Raw genomic sequence first — 21,323 nt, forward strand, 5'->3', positions numbered from 1 at the left:
CTTTCAAGACAGCCTTAAGCCCCTTTTTGTATGAAGGGAAAGGCTCTAGAAGGAGAGGCCACAAAGGAAGGGTGCTTCTTACTCAAAGCGGTTACCTTTGAGTTTGTGAACCCCCTCTCTTTCATCGAGCTTGACAGCAAGGCTTGAGCTTTAGCATGGTAAAAAACTATGACTTCCTTCGGCTCCATCTCTTCCTTTAAGGCTGGTTCCTTCCTTAGGCGGACATAGCAGTCCGGATACGACCAGAATTCCACCTCCTCGAGGGGAACTGAGCTCAATCTCTCTGAGATGAGGATCTTTCCCGTCGTCATAGGCATGTGCTCGGCATACCTCCAAGGGTTGGCATCCGAGCATAAGGGAAGGTCCTTCACGTTGAGCTTCTTCTGGGGCCCACGTGATGCTGCAAGTCTTCGCATCTCCAACTTCATTGCAGCTGCCTTCTCATTAATTTCCTTCTGCATCTGTTGGATCATCCCAACGATGGAAGAAAGGGTCTTTCCCAGATCCTCTGGGAGAGCGGACGATGTTGAGGGAACAGGTTCAGGGGCCTGAACCGGGGTATCCGACTCCTCGTCAAATTCCTCCTCTTCATTGTCTGGAGCCTGGGTTAGCTCCTCTTCCTGGTCTTCTGCCAGAAGGTCTTTTTCAGTGTACTCGGACACCTCCGACATCCTTTCGTCCAGTTGGATGTCTTGTAGGGCGTCTGCGACTTCAGCATCCACCGGGATCTGAACCAATGGCATCTCCGCTTGAGGCTGGGGAATCAGTGCATCTGTTGATGCTTCGGGGAAAAGGTAAGTCCTCATCTTCTCGCTTGGAAGATAGGGGCCAGAAGTGTTCTTCTGGAAGCCCCTTACCCAGGTTCGAAGCTTCTCCCTTGCTGTGTCCCTTGACTCCGTCGTCTTAGGGGTGTCAAACGCCTCGGTAATCAGGTTTGTGCAAATAGTACATACCTGCTGGTCCCAATACCGGAGATCACCTTTGGAGACTGCGCATGCTGCGTGCCTCCTACACAAGTCATGTCCGCAGAAGTTCTTGTTGCGGACGTTGCAGAATAAACTCCCACACTTCGGATGGTCCTCCTGTAAAGAGAAGAAAATTCCATGAGTATCAAGTGAACAACATATCACTGGATAACTAATGTTAAGTATACATAGCTTAAAGTAACTAAACTAGAAAGGAAAGAAGGAAAGACACACACTTGTATTTCCTGCCCAGTCAATTGCTGTAACCTTCCAGATAATAAAATTTCATGGTTATTCTATACAAGAGTAACCAATAAGGTATTTCCAGAGGAAAATAGGTGTAGCTCACACCAAAATAAGTAATTTCAAAATACAGGATAGTTAGAAAAGAAAGAACTCACTTTCTTTATCTGTATGGTTTCACCAAAAGGCTGTACAAGACAACACAAGAGTGTTATAAAAACTTAGTGTTGTAATATATTCTATACCATAGTTTTCTCCATGCAGTATATCCTATACTGAAAAATACTGGCTACAGTATAAAAAATAATGTGCCGGCCAGCACGTGCCTTAAATTAGTTCCAAAGTATACTACTTTTAGACTATTGGGTGGAAGAGCGCTGGTTCAAATATGTGTGCTGGCCGGCCAGCAACTAAAATGATAGCGCCTGGCTGCCGGCCGCTAATCGTGGCGGCCGGCAGATCTATGGTGTGCTTCTATTGCCGGCCGGCAACAAAAAGAACCAGAGAACTTCCAACTGCCCGGCTGCCGGCCACTCAGGCCGGCAGCCAGGCTAGGGTACAAACACTAAAAGAGAAACAGGATGGATGCCGGGATAAGAGACGGCACTGCCTCATAGCCCGGCAACCAGAAAGAGTGCACATAAGGAAGGGGAAAATGTAAATTCAGGCTTCCGTTTGTCCAATGCCGTCTGGTTCTACAGACATACATGGATGAGAGACCAAGGAAGGTCTGGGGAACACTCTAAAGGAGAAGGCCTTTGCCGGCCGGCCCGCACTGCCGGCCGGCAAGGGACTGAGTCAACTCCACATCCTAACCTATGCTAGGTACAGATGTAGAATGATGGACAGAGATGTAATGGCTAGGCCATCACTAAGGAAAGAGGGGGAAGGGGGAAAGAGGGTCCTGCAAACTCTGCTTTAGAAAAGATCACTCCGCAGCCAAGAAAGATCATCTTAGCCTAGGGGAAATCCTAGGAGGGAGGCTGGCAGTACTTGCCATCTCCCTCGGAACTAAAGCAAGGTTGGTGTTGTTATTCACAGGAAAGATGGATCTCATCCTTCACACCGAGAACAACCACACTGGACTAGTCTGCTAGATCACAAAAAGAAGGAATCATCTCGTACAGAAACCTTCAAAAGTGGTCTAAGTAGGCAAGCCTCCTGTGTCTGCTCTAGACCTAGCAAAGGAATTTCATTCTCTATGCTAGAAAGAAACAGACCCAGAATAAGAACTCTGATGTCCTGCCCCCTCCTGAAGCCAGACTTACTGGAAAAAGGAAAGAACAGAAACACCCTAACATAGTTATATCTAAATGTTAATTCAGATAAACCATTAGGGGTAAGCCCAAGGCTTAAACAGAGGGAAAAGGGATTGCACTTATTCTCAGAGGAGAAGAGAGCAACCAGGGAGTGTGAGAAAGTATACTAGGGCCCCATAGGCAACTAGCCTAGGCGCGAAGAGAATCGATTACCTAAATCACCGAAACTCACTCATACTATCTTGGAAGAAATATCAACAATATCTTATATGTATAAAACTGCCTAAAGCTTTAATAAAATTTTAAAACACTTGGAAATCTGAATATCATGCATGGAAGTACTAGGGCCAAACGTCTAGGCTACAAAGTCTAGCGTAGGCCAGGATCGGTAAATCATTCGCTGAAACGGAAATACTAATAGCATCATATAAAGAATTCCTATGTAGAGCTAAATAGCTAAAATTATTACAGCATAACGGCCGGGAACGTCGCTCTGGCTAACCAAATGACTCATGCATGGCGAGCGACAGCGTCCAGGACGCCTACGGTAGGCAACAGCTCTTGTAACAAAAATATCGCTATCGAAATATCTTAAAATCACCAAGAGCTTACATTTATACATAAAAGAGATAATACTCAACTTTCCAGAGGCAGAAAAGGCTGGAGAAAGCATCATGAGGTTGAAAATAATCCAAGATAAGCGAGTAACACAGGGAAAACACCGAGTTGTTGAGCTACTCAAAGAGGAATACAGATGGCGCCGTCGGCAGCGCTATGCATGCATACGAAGCGAGATAGGAGAGGTGCCTTGCTAGCGGCTCTCCTTTCTTTCTCTTTTTCGTTTTCTTGCCACTTGACCCCTTCGAAGTGTTAATTCTGTTCGGGGTGCAGATTGCTATGTGGTGTGTCAAGAATACGTCCTCTGATATTATGCGATATCCCTGGTTCATTTAATGTCGGATATTCGCTCCAGGAGTTAGAATTCTGGGTACCTTAAGGTAAATTCTCTGGGAATATCACCGTAGTCAAATATACCCAAGGAAGCTACCCTATAGGAACTTCCATCAGGACGAAATGGCCTGAGCCCAAAAAAGGAAAATGTATGGGCACTATTGGGCAGACGTTGACACAAGAAAAATGTATGGGGCATGCATGGACACAAAAAAATGTATGGAGCATGTATTGACAAAGGAAAAATATATAAGACAAACATTGACATAGAGAAAATGCATGGGACTTGCAATGACGCAGGAATAATATATGGGGAATGCATGATCATAGAAAAAATATATGTGGCATGCATGTACACAGGAAAATCTAGGGGGCTTGCATGGTCATAGAAAAAAATTTATGGGGCATGATTGGAGATATGAAAAATTTATAGTGTATGCATGGAAACAAGAAAAATGAATAGTGTATGCATTGACACAGGAAAAATGTATGGTATATGCATGGAAACATGAAAAATTAATGGGGCCTGCATGGACACAGAAAGAAATGTATGGGGCATACATTGACACAAGAAAAATATATGGGGTATTTATGGACACAAGAAAAATGTACGGGACATGCAGTGACAATAAACAAAAAAGTATGGTGTATTCATGGACACAGGAAAAATGTATGGGGGCATGCATTGACACACGAAAAATGTATGGGGGATGCGTGGACACATGAAAGATGTATTTGGTATGCAGGGGCAAAGAAAAAATGTATGGGTCGTGCATTGACACCAGAACTATTTAAGGGAATGCATGGACACATGAAAAATGTATGGGGCATTCATGTACATATGAAAAATCTATGGGGCATTCATGTACATATGAAAAATCTATGGGGTATGCATGATCATAGAGAGAAAGGTATGGAACATTTATGAGCACATGAAAACGTATAAGGAATGCAGGGATGCAAGAAGAATGTATGGGCCATGCGTGGAAGGATGGAAAATCTATCGGCCATGCCTGGACACAGAAAATGTGCATGGGCTATACATGAGAGGATGACAAATGTATGTGGCATGCATGGATATATAATAAAATCAATGTGGCATGCATTGATACATGTGAAATGTATGGGCATGCATGGACAAATGAAAAACTTATTGGCATGCATGGACACATGAAAAATTTATGGGCATGCATAAACACATGAAATAATGTATGAGGCGTGCATGGTCACAGGCAAAATGTATTGGGCATGGATTGACACATGAAAAACGTATTGGGCATTCATTGACGCAGGAAATATGTTTGTGGTATGCATAAACACATAATGAAAAATGCACAGGGAATGCACTGACACAACAAATATGTATGGGGCATATATTGACACGAAAAATGTGTGGTGCAAGCATGGAAACATGAAAAATCTATGGGGTAAGCATGGTCATAGGAAAAATGTATGGGGCATGTATGGATACTTGAAACGTTTATGGTGAATGCATGGAAACATTAAAAATGTATTGGGCATCCATTGGCACATGAAAAAATGTATGGTATATGCATGGGAACATGTAAAATTAATGAGGAATGCATGGACACAGAAAGAAATGTATGGGACATTCACTGATACATGAAAAATGTATGGAGCATTTATGGACATATGAAAAATGTATGGGGCATACTTTGACATAAGAAAAATGTATGGGACATACATTGACACATGAAAAAGGTATGGGTATGCGTGGACAAATGAAAAATATATTTGGTATGCAGGGGCACAGAAATAATGTATCCATCATGAACTGACACAGGAAAATTGTATGTGGCTTGCATGTACACATGAATTTTTTTTTTGAATAATGCATGGGCACAGAAAAAAAATTATGGGTCATGAACTGACACCTGAAAAATGTATTGGGCATTCATGGACATATGAAAAATGTATGGGGCATGCATAGAGACATGGAAAATGTATGGGGCATGCATGGACATAGAATAAAGTGTATGGGGGCATGCATGGACACACGAAAAATGTATTGGGCATGCATTGACACATGACAAAATTATTAGGTATGCATGGACATAATAAAAATATGTGGGGCATGCATGGACATAGGAAATATGTAAGGGGCATTCATCGACACAGCAAAATGTATGGGGATGCATACATAGAGGAAAAATGTATGAGGCATGTATGTACACGTGAAAAACGTATAGATCATGCATTTTCATATAAATAAATGTATGAGGCTTGTATGGACACAAGAAAAATATGTGGTATGCATGGACATGAAAAATTTGTGTGGCATAGATGGACACATGAAAAAAGTATGGGGAATGCATGGACATATGAATGAGCGCATAAAAAATGAATGGGGGAATGCTTGGACAAAGAAAAATGTATGGGACATACATGAACACATGAAATATGAATGTGACATACATGGACACGGTAAAAAAAAAAAATACGGGATATGCATGGAAACAGAAAACATATATGGGACATGCATGGACTCAGGAAAAATGTATGGGTCATACTTGGACACTAGAAAACTAAAGGACATGTGTCATGAATACGTTTTTTTTTTTTTTTTTTTTCTTTATTGATTAAGAAAGAGACAAATTATATTGATTTCATGAACAAGTAAAACAAGACAGGGAAAAAACACGTTAATAGAGACAGCTGAAGCAAGTGCACATAGGAAGGTGTTAATGTATGTTTTGTAAACCAAGCAGTTTGACCGGGAAGCATGTCATTAAAACAGTAATCCGACGCAGCTCTGATAAACATCAGAATTCCCTTTGACTGAAGGTGTCAGTGTCACCACAAGTCTACGCGTTGCCGACAGCCATCTTGGTTATGGCACCTTGAAATGTACTATATAAAGGTAGGAAGGGTTCCACGCCAGTCAGTCCTGTCCAGCCAGTATTCCTGTCAAATAGGCCGATTTGGCTTTTTTTTTTCACAACCCCCGCCCAGGGTCCGGTGTTCGCCTATTACCTTCTGAGTTCTGTCTTTAGAAATGGACACAATACCGACCAAGCAACAAAGTCACCCGACTCTGAAATTGACGTCATTCAACCATGGTGTAGAAGAAATCTTCGAGGAAGACGGGATAATGTCCGTCTCCTGCTATACAGTTATAGGGTCCAAAACCTAAAAAAAAGAAAAAAAAAGAATGGAGAGAGAGAGAGAGAGAGAGAGAGAGAGAGAGAGAGAGAGAGAGAGAGAGAGAGAGAGAGAGAGAGAGAGAGAGAGAGAGAGTAGCTTTGTGGACCAGGGTTGCCAAGTCACATGACTCCCCTACCGACAAATTGGCTAAAATTTACTGCTTATTCAAACATTTTACTGCCAAATATAAATGTCTCATACACTTGAAAATAATTATCAAAAATATATTTTGAGGGGTTTTGTAAGGTTCATGTTAAGTTTAGGACTTTCGGTTATCCTGGAAACGATTTTTTTTTTTTTTTTTTTTTTTTTTTGGTATTTACACCTATTATGTTATTATTTGGAAAAACTTTCAAGGTTGTGTATCAATATTACTTCTGGTAGTAGTAACATCATAGCATATTAATACACAATGACATACTTACCTACAAATTATGTAACCTTCTAGTGGCACTATCCTAGCCTATAAATATAGATAATAGGCCATGTCTTGGTGCTGAATAGTGAATAGCTATAGCTGTTCCGGTTATTAACCTTTATTAATTAAACTAAATCTCATAATCAAATAAAAACAAATAATTAAAATAAGTTTTCAATTTGACAAAAAATTAACAGAGTAACATAGAATTGTTCACATTATTTTGATTGTTTGTATGACTAAAATAAAGTCCCTAGGACAAACATTATTCTGAGGTCGATTGGGACTTCCTACATCCTGGTATACATATCTATATTAAATTTCCCAATCATACTTTCAGAAATTGCCAGGTCTTTGCAACATTTCCTAGAAACTATTGGTGTTGTGCGAATTCCCAAAATTGATTCAAGCATCATCAAATTAATTCTATTGCGATCTTTAGTACTGACTGCTGTTACATGGAAAAATATTCTTTTCAAAACTTCATTGCTTACTGGTGTAGTTAAGCAATGCAGAGCATATGTAGCAAGATTTTCAAAGGGGCTCTCATTTCCTACTTCATAAATCTTTATTAATGACCAAAACTGAAATGGGTCATCAGAAATACCCAATTTAATTATATCTTCTTCAGACCAAGGATGGTAAACAATTTTTCTGCATTCCTCCTTACATTTTTCTAAGTTTTTTGAAATGCCGGTCTACTTACTTGAGTGAGGATTTTTGAAGGTGATAACTTATTTAACCCATCAGAAAGTCTAAATTTTTCTGGTAGACGTACTTTCACTTGATCTACTAGTTCTATAAGCATTTCCTGACACCTCCTCTGCACAGTTATCACATTCACAACTGTAGCAGTTGCTTCCAACAAAAATTTAGCTCCAGAATCAGTGTTTTCTAGTGGTAGTAATTTCCCTTCTGCATCATAGAGGCGGTGCTGTAATTAAAGATTTAAAATAAGTGTCCAGCTCATGGAGAAGTATCAAAGGACTAGCGTTTGTGGACTGAAAGAGAGAATTTATCCTTTCAAATTCATTGACAATTAGAGAGGAGAATACAAAATAAAGATAGTTGCAGTCATCAGTAAACATATCAAACAAAATTCGTGCTTTGTATCGTACTTACTGAGAGCTCTTCATACTAGTACATTGAAAATATGTCTTCAGTTCCAGCCAATTTACAGGTATATTGTAGAGCACCTTGCCCCTTACGAGCCACCTGATTGTAGATAGACCTAGAAATGGCAGTAGGATTCCCACTCTTTCTTCACCAGCATTCAAAGTCTCAAACAGAATCTTTTACTTCTCACGTCTCATAGTGCTCTTCTTGAACCATTTAGGTATTTCAAAGAGCATAAACCCTATTGAAGAAGGGAGTTTATCAAAGCCCTTTTATAAGCAGAGAGCTAAACTGTGACATGTGCATCCCATTTAAACACAGTTGGGGGAAACTTGCTTGATTCGACCCAAAAGAGAGTTTTTTTTTCCCCATTCATGTTGCTTTCTTCCCCACACAATATGGACCTAAAGAGGAAGAAAGTCTATTGGAATGTATTTTCACTCCTGCAATGCAGAACCTACAATTTTATGTATTTCCTTGCCTACAGCCTAGTGAACCTTTATTGTTAAAATTTGCACAGGTTTCTTCCACTAAGTGATAAAAATACACAGTACTATCCATAGCCTGCATTTCTAAGAATTTATCTATTTAATATAAGATTCACCTTAGATTCTGTGCATTAACCATTAACTTTGATGATATAATTTACTTTAAGAAGCCCAACTATTAATCAATATAAATAGGGAAGGCAGCCGTCTGGATAGTTATCATCTAATGCCGAGTGAAAAATTAATCTAAAATTACTTACAGATAGCTTACCATTTGAGGAACCTTGAAAGAGAAAAGGGAAAGAAAAAAAAAGAAATTATTTCAATTTTTTTAGTACCAGGAAAAAGGATAAATCGAAAGTGACCACATACATGTGAGTAATATTTATTTGCTCTCTCTCTCTCTCTCTCTCTCTCTCTCTCTCTCTCTCTCTCTCTCTCTCTCTCTCTGACTAGGATTTCTCTTGCGTATATTTTTTTTTCTCTGGAGTAATCTAAATAGGGTTTTTTTAGTTGTTGACATTTTAGCCAAAAACAATTTAAGATTAACAGATAATTTAGATTATACAAGTAGGAATGCAAGACAAAGACGATTAACTCCCCCTAACGACGTTTGTGTGGAAATGTAGGCAGAAATAATACAGCGAAACAAAGATTAAAGAAGTATACAGTTGGCCATTACTTTTCATGTCGGTTTAGTTACAAAGACAAGTGCGGTTAGCGAAGCATAGCTGTTATGTGTTACCCTAAGGTAGGCTAACTATTAACCTGACCTAACAGCTATTTCCTCTACTTTGATAATGAACCCACGAAATACTGCCTACTTGGTTTCTGTCACAGTATAGCTGTTTCTACCTAGAAATACTGTGTAACACTTCCTGATACTAAGGTGTATATTACTGTACAAGTAAATGAAATATGAAAGAATTCTTTCAAAGAAAGCTATTGAAATTAATATCCTAATTGGAAAATGATAGATCAAGTAATAACAGTTTGTTTTAGGAAATATGAAATCCTTCGGTAGCAACCCTTAATGATAAGTTATTTGATCAGAAAATTGAGGTTGACATCAGACTGTGCAGGGCTGATCAGCTGATTTGGAAAGGTAAGAAATTAAACAATGGAAAAGATTATAACTGTCTATGTTTTCATTTATCAATACAATATCAAAATGGGACTTTTACATGCATTACTAGTGAATACAGTGTGGCGGGATATTGCAAGAACAAGCCCCACACAATTGAATCACTTTAACAGACAAAAGTCCCACGAAACAAACTTTCCCCTTACTTTTACGTCAACTGGACTACTGAACAGAGGGAACAGTAAAACAAAACAAAACCTTAATACTATGTTTCCTTACAACAAAAACACTTAAAACAAAAATCAACTGCATTTAAATGAATCTCGATTTTTACTTAACCTTTAAAAACTATAATCCTTAAATCTAAACATCAGCAAACAACCACACTTAGTACTACCATCTTAACCTACTGTAAATAAATACAGAAAACACATTCAAAACAACCCCCCAAAAAATTTACAACTAAAATTCACCAGAGCCAAATTAATGTTTATATCAAGTAAATTTATAGACACCAACAGATCGCCCAGTCTTTACACGGCAATCTGTCAAAGTGGTGTGGTCAACAATCCACACTCCGGTTCCAGTCAACTTGACTGAGAAGTCAATTAAGTGGTTGATATTATAGTTATCATTATCATTATTAGCATCATCTTCATCGTTGCAAACAAAGAGGAATATTTATTTTATGGGCTGAGTCATCAATGGTCAAGAACTCTATATTAGTGATCTATTCCAAAAATCATTGTACATCCATGGTCGTCATCATCAAGCTAGTTATTTTCACGGACGATAGACAACACAGTCCAGACCAAACTAAACACTACAAAGGAGGAATTACGGCTGTTAATATAAATTAAACCTTCCTAACTGGTAAAGAAAATATAGAATCCAACGTCCACAAGTACAACTGCCTATGTCTGCAGTCGAAAAAAAAAAAAAAATTGCCCAAGACATTCACCAGTGTCCTAACCTCAATTATGCCAACAGTCTTTTTCCCAACAAACAATCGCTAACTAACTACCTCTCACTCGCTGACGCTCTCTCTCTCTCTCTCTCTCTCTCTCTCTCTCTCTCTCTCTCTCTCTCTCTCTCTCTCTCTCTCTAAGGATTTGGCAAAACAAAAAAGCAAAAATAAAACAGAAATAAATACTCCGCAACAGTTAAGTGAGAAACCAGTTTAATCAAAATCTTGTTTAGTTCTAATATATCTTAAATTTTTTTACCACAGTGTAAGAATGCACAGTGTACAGCAAGTGATAGGTAAGTGGCACGAAGAACTCCTAGTGCAGTGGTTCCCAACCTTTTTTTCAGGTGACCCCAATCATACACCTCAAGCCATGACCGTGACCCCACTGGTTTAGTTGTATATGTATTATTATATATTACTAGTTGTTGGCTGTAAAAGTTAAGGACAGTAGATATCCTTCTATAAGAGAGGTACTATAAGGTTGGAAAAGACAAAATTAACATTATTAAATTTTATTATAGCCTTATAAACTCTAAGGCTTAATATTAATCAAAACCTCCACTTTTGGAATAGTATTTTGTCACATTCCACAAAAACAAACTAAAAGTATAAATGTTTTCTGTTAAATGGTAAACTGTTTTTAATGGGAGCCTTGGGCCTGGATCATGCTGCTAAATTTCGCTATTCGTGGTTCAGTCTTAAAAAGTGCTACCCTCAAATCATGTTCGGGTTGCAGCCGATTTCTGTTTTTTGTTTTTTTATGGCAGTCAGCCAAGGAGGGGAAGGGGCCAAGGAGAAAAGAGGGGGTGGGTACCAATGAAAGAGTAGAGGAGGGGGACAAGGAAAGAGAAGGATGGTTGAGAGAATAGGAAAGAGGTGGGGACGGAGACAAGGAAAGATGACAAGGAGTAATAATGAAAGAGTGTAGGTAGTAAGGAAAGTGAAGGGGCAAGGAGCAAGGAGGAGGAGGTGTAGAGAGGAGGGGAGGGGTCAAGGAAGGAGTAACAAGGAAAAGAGCTGTATTATATTTGCAAATCGCAGTAAATAAAACGAAGCAGAAAACGAAAAAATCAATGATATACAGCACTCCAAATCTCGCCAAAACAATAACCTCAAAAACCAACCATATACAATACTCCAAATCTCTAAACAATCGCCAAAAAAAAAAACAATCTAAAAAACCAGCGACATAAAATCCTCCAAATCTCTAAACAGCTGTCAAAACAACAACTTCAAAAACCAGCGACATAAAATCCTCCAAATCTCTAAACAACTGCCAAAACAACAACCTCAAAAACCAGCGACATAAAATCCTCCAAATCTCTAGATAACCGCCAAGACAACGACCTTTTTGACCAAGTGACCAGCGCCACAAGAACATACAAATAAAATTACACATCCAATAACAAAATAAATAAAATAACAATAAAAACAACACAAACTCACAAGAGGTAAATAAAAAGGAAGGGGAGGAGTAAAGAGGAGGAGAGGAAGGGGAGGAGAGGAAGGGGAGGTGGCAAGGAAATATCGAAGAGGAGGAGAGGAGGGGAGGGGTAAAAAATGAACCAGGAGGAGAAGGGGCGTGGAAAGACGGGGAAGGGGGAAGAGGACCAAGGAAAGGGTGGCAAGGGCAAAGAGGAAAATGTAGGAGAGGGCCTGAAAAGTGGCCCCTCCTCCTTCCCTGACCCCTCCCCTTCTCTTCCTCTTCCCTTGCCCATCCCTCTATTTAAATATGGTGGGGGGGGGGGGCATGTGGTTTTAGAAGCCTCAATTATGAACACTGTGATAGGCTATCATCCACTGACATACTGTGCTGCAATACTTCGTCAGCAAGGGAAGTACTCAGTTTCTATAGTCAGCATACCACTTTTTCGTGAGTAATTAAGAATTTTAAAGAAACAAAGACTGGGTGCAACCTATGCAGCACATTAAAAATCACTATACAGGTATAAAGGCATCAACTTACCGATATAAGACGAACAAATTGCACAGTGTTTCCCACTGCGGCAGTACAGCTGAAGTGGCTGCCTGGTTGGACGTGGACGGTGATGATGTTCACGTATCAAACGCGTACGGCACTCAGGGATACCACCATTAAAATTTAGTTTCTTTAATATTTATATATGAATAGATATATACAAGTCGATAAATAAAAATCCAAAAAATGCATTTATATATTTCCTCTTTACTGCGAGTTCTGCCATATTTTGAATTTTTATTTTTATTTTGATATTTTGAGATTTTGGTGACCCCAGGAAAAGCACTTGGCGACCCCAGGGTTGGAAAACCTGGACCTAGTGTGAAGGAGCGCAGACTTTCTGAAATCCTCGCTCTGCTAGAATTTTTATCACGAATATGTGATTTTTCACTAATAGGTATTGCAGTTTTCTTTGTCATGTGCAAGTGAAACCGCGAAGGAAAAATTCGCGTTAGAAGAGGCTTGGCTGTAATGTAGATAAGAGTTTAGCTGATATGGAGAATAGGATCTCTAGATTTAAAATAACTGATGAAGTAGGGAAAACACTTTCTGTGAGTTTAAAGAAAAATGTAGGCCATTATGGCTTTCTGCCAAAGAAACGAATAGGATATTTAAGATAAAAGCAGTTTCCATTGACAATTTCATATATGTAGTTGTAAATTAGGTATTAACTTACGTAGCGATTAGCATCATATATATTGATTTAAAAGAAAATAAAGGAAGATAACAAAAACACTAAGTTTAAAGGTTTAATGGCTGTTCATGAAAGGCAGAGGTAAAGGACAGTGACATTGCCCAAGAAATATGGGCAATGCCCTAGAGAATGACCATATATCATATGATTAGCGCCCAATCCCCCTCTCCAATGAAGCTAGGACCAGGATGGGTCAGGTAATGGCTGATGATGACTCAACAGGTAAACCTATATGCTCCCCCAAAAAGCCCATCCTTAGCTCACAAGGATGTTATGGTTACAGCAACCAAAGAAACTAAGAAGTTTGAGCAGGGCTCGAACCGCCATCTGACAATCACCAGGCAGAAACATTACCAATAAGGGCACAACAAATAGCTATATTTTCTTACAGTAAACTCAGAATAATTTAAATAGTTGCAGGGAAGATAGATCCGTAGATAATGGTGTTAGCGCAAATTACTCTAGATATAATCATAATGATCAATATAGAGGAAATAAAGTTGACACATTTAATTCTAGGAGAAGTTTTCAAAAAATAAGAGCTGGAAAGAGGGCTAGAATGATTAGAATTTTCAGAAAAGTGGTCACACAAAACATGACAGAAAACACTTCTCAGAATACCCCTCCAGTACAGACAGAAAAGAAACCTCATAGTGTAGGTAGTAGAGGTTCATCCACATTGCTAGTGACTATTTTATCCTATAGACAGTATGCACCACCAAAAAATCAATCTAAAAGATAGAAAGTGAGGGCTTGGTTTGTCAGACTCTGGTAGTACAGCTAGAACTCAATACAGTGACACATTATTTAGGCATTTCTTCTTCCGCTGTTGAGGGTGAAAACAAGTTAGTTACAAAGGATTACAGGCAACCAAATAAAACTGGCTACTTTGATACTTGAAACAGAATCCGGACAAGAAAGGGAATTGGAAATTAAATAAAAGAAAGCAAGGATGCATAATAGAGTTTAGAAATAGGATATGTAGAAGATATTGAAAATAAAGGAAGTGAAAATGATAGCCAGTGTACATAACATATAACTATATTTAAGATTTAACACAATTATTTACAGTATTATACAAGTTCCACAGAAGTATCCATGGCACACCAAACTAAATAAAATATACATGAGTTCTTATGAAGAAGTAGGTTTTGAGTTGACTTCATAAATTTCTATGCAGCGAGGGACAGATGGCGTGGCATAGTTTTAGATATAAAAGATGAAATGCAGGAACACGACTTCTAATGATGAATGTTCAAATTTTTTTCTCTTCTTCAAGATATTCCATAGTTATAGGTAGTCATTATATCTCAAAGTCACAGATGGTGTAGCTGAAAGATATCTCCAAACACCATTGGTGTTTAAGTTAAGTCTACCTCTCTCACTCGTGACCTGTCCTTTATATGAGGGACCAATACTCCCGAGTGCTGACATACTAGAAGTGCCCAGGTCTAGCATTACGCAACATGAAGGGGAGTCACTTACAAATCTTCTTGTATAACTCAAGCCTGTCATACGGCTTGTGCATAAATAATACTATTCTAGAACTCTTGCTTCAGAACATAACTATATTTTCGCAATAAAACTTGTTTTATTTTTACAGTAACATACATGAAAATGATAATTGTTTTATTTTTACATCACATGCAAAAAAATAAGCACCTTTCACAATTTTTATAGCGCAATATACATAAATTTATCGTACAATTAACAATTGCTATGGGCAAATGAAATATAGAGGAAGTATAATGCCAATAGGCAGATGTAATGAAAATTAGTATTTAATATCACTGTAGTAAGGGTGTAAGAATACTACCACCGTATATCCTTCGAGTCGTAGAAATCAACTAAAAGCATCACTGCTGCCTTGTAGTCTTGGTTTTTAGAAAAAAGCTAGGCCCACTGCCAATAACTGTAGAAACTACTTTACAGTTGGACTATTTAATCAAAGGCAAGGCACACTGCCAATAACTGTGGAAACTCTAACTTGCAGCTGAGTTATTTAGTCAAAGGCTAGGCCCAATGCTAATAACTGTGGAAACTCTGCCTTGCAGTTGGTCTATCTGGTTAAAGGCTAGGCCCACTGCCAATATATGTGGTTGATGACTGTAAGTGTATGTGATTGTAAAAAACATCTGCCAAATTATGAACCATGCCTGATGCTATTAGAAATGTGGATGCAGCCAGGGCATTCCCTGTAACACACATCAGGATCTCCCTACTGGCATGATAAATGGGCGAGGGGTAGTCTAGGTTTCACGAATTCAGCCAAAAAAGTTAGTGAGAGAGTGGAAAATGAGAGTAGGTACTTGGAAGGTAGATACTAACGGGAAGATTGAGGGACATATTGGATGTGATGGAGAAGAGGAAGATAGATGTCTTGTGTCTGCAGGAAACTAGATGGAAACGAAGTGGAACTAGAGAGATAGGAAATGGGTATAAACTTTATCACAGCGGGTCACAAGAGGGGAGAAATGGAGCTGGGGTCATAATAGGTAATAAATGGAAAGATAAAAAATGGTAGAAGTAAGGAGAACAAAAGATAGGCTTTCGAAAATTCTGATGATGATATGGGATCAGATAATAAATACTATTTCAGCACATGCCCTCCAGATGGGTTGTCAAGAACAAGGAAAAGAATTATTTGAAAAAGAAATTTAAGGCTGCTATTTGGACAGGGAAAGAGGAAGAGAAGCTGATCATAGGAGCAGACATGAATGGCTGAGTCAGGAAGAGAAGGGATGGATACGAGGAGGTATATGGAGGCCATGGGTTTGGAATTAAAAATAAGGATGACGAGATTGTATTAAAGATGGATCAGAATTTTGAATTAGCATGTATGAACACCTAATTTAAGAAGATGGATAAACCTCTGATAGCCTTTGAAAGTGGAGGTGTGGAAAGACAGATTGATTTCATACTGGTTATAGAAGTAGACCAGAAGAACTTGATCTGTACAGTGATTTTGGGGGAAGCTTGTAGTAAACAACATAGACTAGTAGTAATAGATTTTAGAATAAGAGGTAGAAAATCCCAAGAAGAGAATGAGATCCAGTATTAAGGTTTCGGAACTTGAAGGAGAAAATCATGAGCAATTTAGGAGGAATGTGAGAGAGACGGCTAAAAAGGTTGAACTTATAGAGTGGACAGGGTAACAGAGTGGGAAATGTCTGGTTGGGTATAAAACAAATATATTTAAGGGAAATGGAAGAAGTAGTTGGAAAAAACAAGTGGATATGGTGTGTCGAAAAGAGAAAGTGGTGGTGGAACAGAGCAGCGCAAGAATCAGTTAAAAGAAAATCAAAGGCATTTAAGGATTGGGAAGTGAGACGGGCATAGGGAGCACTGGAACAGTATAGGAAAGAGGTAAAAGATTCTAGGAGGAAAGTAGGTATAGCTATTGGAAGAGAGGTAAAGCAATTGAATGAAAGGCTAGGAACAAAGGAAGGGCTGAAGGATATTTGTAGGATTTCAAACTTGAGGAAAAGACAAAGACAAGATTTGGGGCAACTGGTAGCCATTAGGGATAGGGATGGAAATATATTTCATGGGGATGATGACATTAAGATGAGATGGAGAGAATATTGTGACCAACTATTGAATACTAAAACTGAGGAAGAGGAGCTGGGAGAAGCTCAAAGTTTGGAGGGGCCAGTGATGGAGATACAGAATACAGAGGTAAAGTGGGTATTTCAGATTGAAATTATCAAGATACCACTGTAACTACATAGCAGGAAGAATGGATTCTGTATTTATTGAGAGCAATATACAAAGGGGAAATAATAACTAAAGACTAGGAGGAGAGTCTAAAGGTATCTATATATAAGCAGAAACGTGACATCAGGGAATGCGATAAGTACAGAGGAATTAAACTAACAGAGCATGGCTTCAAAGTTTTAGAGAGGGTACTAGATGAGAGATTGAGAGAGATTGAGAGAAATTGTAAAGATTGAGAAAGAACGTTATAGATTCATGAAGGGCATAGGGACTGTAGATGCCATCTTTATAATGCGGCAGTTACAGGAAGCGAGACTAGACAGAAACCAGAAGCTCTTCTGTGCTTTTGTAGATTTAGAGAAGGATACTGTACCAACCGTGTGTCACACGATCGTACATAGTTCATTTTGTGTATATATTATGCTTGTATCTTCGCTCTTCCCTCGCACTAAAAAGAAACAGAATAAACATGTCTGTTTTTCTCATCTGCAACAGTGTCTGTTTTTGAACATGAAATTTCTTGTTGCTTTGAGCTTTTGTATATAAAGGAGAGTGTTCTATAATATCTGTAATAAACTCACTCAGTTGCTTTCATACTGTCTTTGAGTCACAACCTTCTCTCAGCCCGTCACATTGGTGACCCCGGAAGTCGACTCGCTACTCCCGCCTTTCACCCCTCTCGCCCCTCCATCGTTGGTACTATGACGGACGCTACGGAAGTTATTGCTGCGACTCCCCCATTGAAACTTTCATCATTCGCCAGCAGAGAGGCATTTGCTTGGTTTCAGCACGCAGAAGTCCAGTTTCGCATCAAGGGCGTGACTCGCTCAACCACCAAAGCAGATTATGTTCTCGCGGCGATAGCCGAGGACACCTTCCCGGAAATATCCGACTGACTTTGTGAACAAGGACACACCCCAATAGCGCATGACACCCTCAAAACATACCTTTTGCAGCAGTACTCCCTGTCGCTAGCCGCCCGTATAGCAAAGCTTTTTCAGTTCTTGCAACAACCATTGGGGGACCAAAGGGCTTCGCTCGCCCTCGGAAATGACCAGTATCACTCGCCTGCAACCTGCCGCAGACGGTTCTCTTCGTGAGGTGAACCTACTTCGTGCCCTTTGGATACGCCGTTTACCTGGACCTATACGCGCTGCCATTCCCGATGTCGATAGTTTACCCAGAAAGGACTTGATGACCAAAGCCGATGCCATTATGGACAGCCACTTCAGGACCTCCATCAAAGCCTCCACCCCTGACGAAGAGGACGCTTATTCAACGTCAACCGAAGCTGACGTGAATGCCGTAGGACATACACGCCTACCCTGTGACGTGCCGAAACGGCAACAAAGCCACCCACCGCCCACTACTCGCTCGCGCCCCAACCAACAACTTTTACAGCCACTTATTACCTCACATCCGCCGAAGTTTTGCTACTACCACTTCAGAATCGGGAAACCGCGAAGAAATGTGCCAAGGATTGTCAGTGGCCAAGAAACGTGTAAGTAGGCCATCGCTCGTGGCGGTGGCCTCCCGTGTTTCTAGTCTTTTCTTTTTACATGATGCAGGAACGGGCGTGCGATTTTTGGTAGACACGGGTGCTTGTTGTTCTCTTTTGCCAAGGGAACTCTTCAGGACACAACATAGTCTGTCTACGTCTGACGACGTCTGCTTGGTAGCTGCCAACGGATCTGTGATACCCACCAACGGTTACGAGAACCTCACATTATCGTTTGGAAACGGTAAATTTAATTGGAAGTTTCTCGTTGCTGACGTCACATTGTTAATTCTCGGTGCGGATTTCCTCTCTCATTTCCACCTTCTGGTCGATGTTGCCCACTGACGATTGGTCAACGCTGACTCATACTTGTCGACACCTCTTCAACCCGCCTCCTCCAGCCTCGCTCTCCACATCAGCGTACCCACGGATGCCTACACCCACCTCCTCACGTCGTACCCGGAAGTTTTCCATCCAGAACTTCGCCAAACGCCCACGGTTCCTGCCAAGCACGGTATTTATCACTATATCAAGACGACGGGACTCCCCCGTCTTCGCAAAATTCAGACATCTGGCACCAGAACGATTGGCAGCTGCCAAACAGACGTTCATCGAAATGGAGGAAATGGGCCTTTGCCAAAAGGCCTCCAGCCCATGGTGGTCACCCTTACACATCATTCTGAAGAAAGACGGCTCCCTCTGTCCGCGTGGGGATTACAGGCGCCTGAATATGCAAAGAGAACTGGATCACTACCCCCTTCCAAACATTGCCGACGTGACGTCCTACCTGCACAAAGCGAAGGTTTTCTCTATGCTTGACCTTCTGAAGGGGTATTATCAGGTGCCTATGAACCCAGAAGACATCCCCAAGACCACCATCACCACTCCGTTTGGTACATACCGCTTCAATTACTCCTGTTTTGGCCTTCGTAATGCTGGGGCCACGTTTCAACGTCTCATGGATGGCATCTTAGGGGACCTCCCCTTCTTTGTGTGTTATGTGGACGACATACTTGTGTTCTCCTCCTCAAAAGAGGAACACCTCCGTGACCTGCGCATCGTGGTCGACCGCCTGCAACAAAACGGCCTTGTAGTCTGGTACGACAAGTGTACCTTTGGTGCCAACAAAGTGTCATTCTTAGTGCACCGCATCACTCCTGAAGGAGTCCATCCCCTCCCTGAGAAGGTAGCACCCGTTCAGGACTTCCCCGCGCCCTCGACCGTCAAAGTTCTGCAAGAATTCTTGGGCATGTTCAACTATTATCACCGTTTTCTGCCAGCCATTGCCGCCACTCTTGCTCCCCTCTACGCCTCCCTCAAGGGCAAGCCAAAGGACCTAAAGTGGGGTCCCCTTCAAGAAGTGGCCTTCTGCAATGCAAAGAAGGCCCTATCAACTGCTGCGGCTCTCACTTTTCCTATCCCACATGCCCCTCTCCTTCTCTCCACCGATGCCAGCGACATCGCTATTGGTGCAGTACTCGAACTGGTGGTCAACGGCTCGCCCCGCCCATTGGCCTTCTTCAGCAGAAAACTTTCCTAGGCAGAATTGGGTTATTCTACCTTCGATTGCGAATTGCTGGCGGTGCACTTGGCTGTCCGCCACTTTCACCATTTCTTAGAAGGTATGCCCTTCGTCATACGCACAGACCACATACCTCTGGTGCACGCCTTCACTCGACAGTCTGATGCCTGGTCCACCCGGCAACGCTGAGATCTCTCCGCCGTGGTTGAATACAATTGTACACTTCAATAAGTCACTGGGAAAATGAATCGCATTGCCGATGCCCTGTCAAGAAACACGTTGGCCGCCGTTCAACTGGAATTGGATTACAACGCACTGGCTGAAGCCCAGCGACAGGATCCAGAGTATCAAGTATATAGGACATCTGCACGTCCCCCCGTTGGCAAGACTTCCCCCTCGAAGACTCCAACACCACCCTCCTCTGTGATATCAGTACTGATAGACCGAGACTTTGGATTCCTGCTCCCATGCGCCGGCAGGTGTTTGATTTCATTCACGGCCTTTCACATCCCTTGTGCCGTTCTACTGCACAGCTGCTGAAGGCGAAGTTCATTTGGCACGGCATTTCTAAGGATGCTAAGGATTGGGTCCGCGCCTGTACTTCTTGCCAAACTTCTAAAGTACATCGACACACGGATTCAGGAGTGGGCACCTTTCCTCAATCTCAGCGTCATATCGCACACATTCACTTCCCCCTCGAAGACTCCAACACCACCCTCCTCTGTGATGTCAGTACTGGTAGACCGCGACCTTGGATTCCTGCCCCCATGCGCCAGCAGGTGTTTGATATCATTCACTTCCTTTCACATCCCTCGTGCCGTTCTACTGCACAGCTGCTGAAGACGAAGTTCATTTGGCACGGCATTTCTAAGGATGCTAAGGATTGGCTCCGCGCCTGTACTTCTTGCCAAACTTTCAAAGTACATCGACACACGGATTCAGGAGTGGGCACCTCTCCTCAACCTCAGCGTCGTTTTGCACACATTCACGTCGACGTTGTAGGCCCCCTACTCACATCACAAGGACATCGTTACCTGTTTACCGTCATTGACCGCTCGACTCATTGGCCTGAAGCCATTCCCATGAAAACTGCAACGTCCGCCTCATGTATATCTGCCTTACTCTCAGGATGGATTGCAAGATTTGGTATCCCTGAGCATATTACTTCTGACAGGGGAACCACTTTCACCCATCAATTGTGGACATCATTAGCGAATCTCATGGGCATCACCCCTTCACCAGACAACGGCCTACA

The 21,323-nt window shown here is 41.1% G+C and overlaps 1 pseudogene; it reads right to left on the bottom strand.

The window, feature by feature from the left end:
* Positions 1-7,291: 7,291 nt before the first annotated feature.
* Positions 7,292-21,323, bottom strand: part of LOC137640985 (uncharacterized) — a 48,338-nt pseudogene continuing 34,306 nt past the window's right edge.

This window comes from Palaemon carinicauda, chromosome 5 (assembly GCF_036898095.1).
Source record: "Palaemon carinicauda isolate YSFRI2023 chromosome 5, ASM3689809v2, whole genome shotgun sequence".
Taxonomy (NCBI): Eukaryota; Metazoa; Arthropoda; class Malacostraca; order Decapoda; family Palaemonidae; genus Palaemon; species Palaemon carinicauda.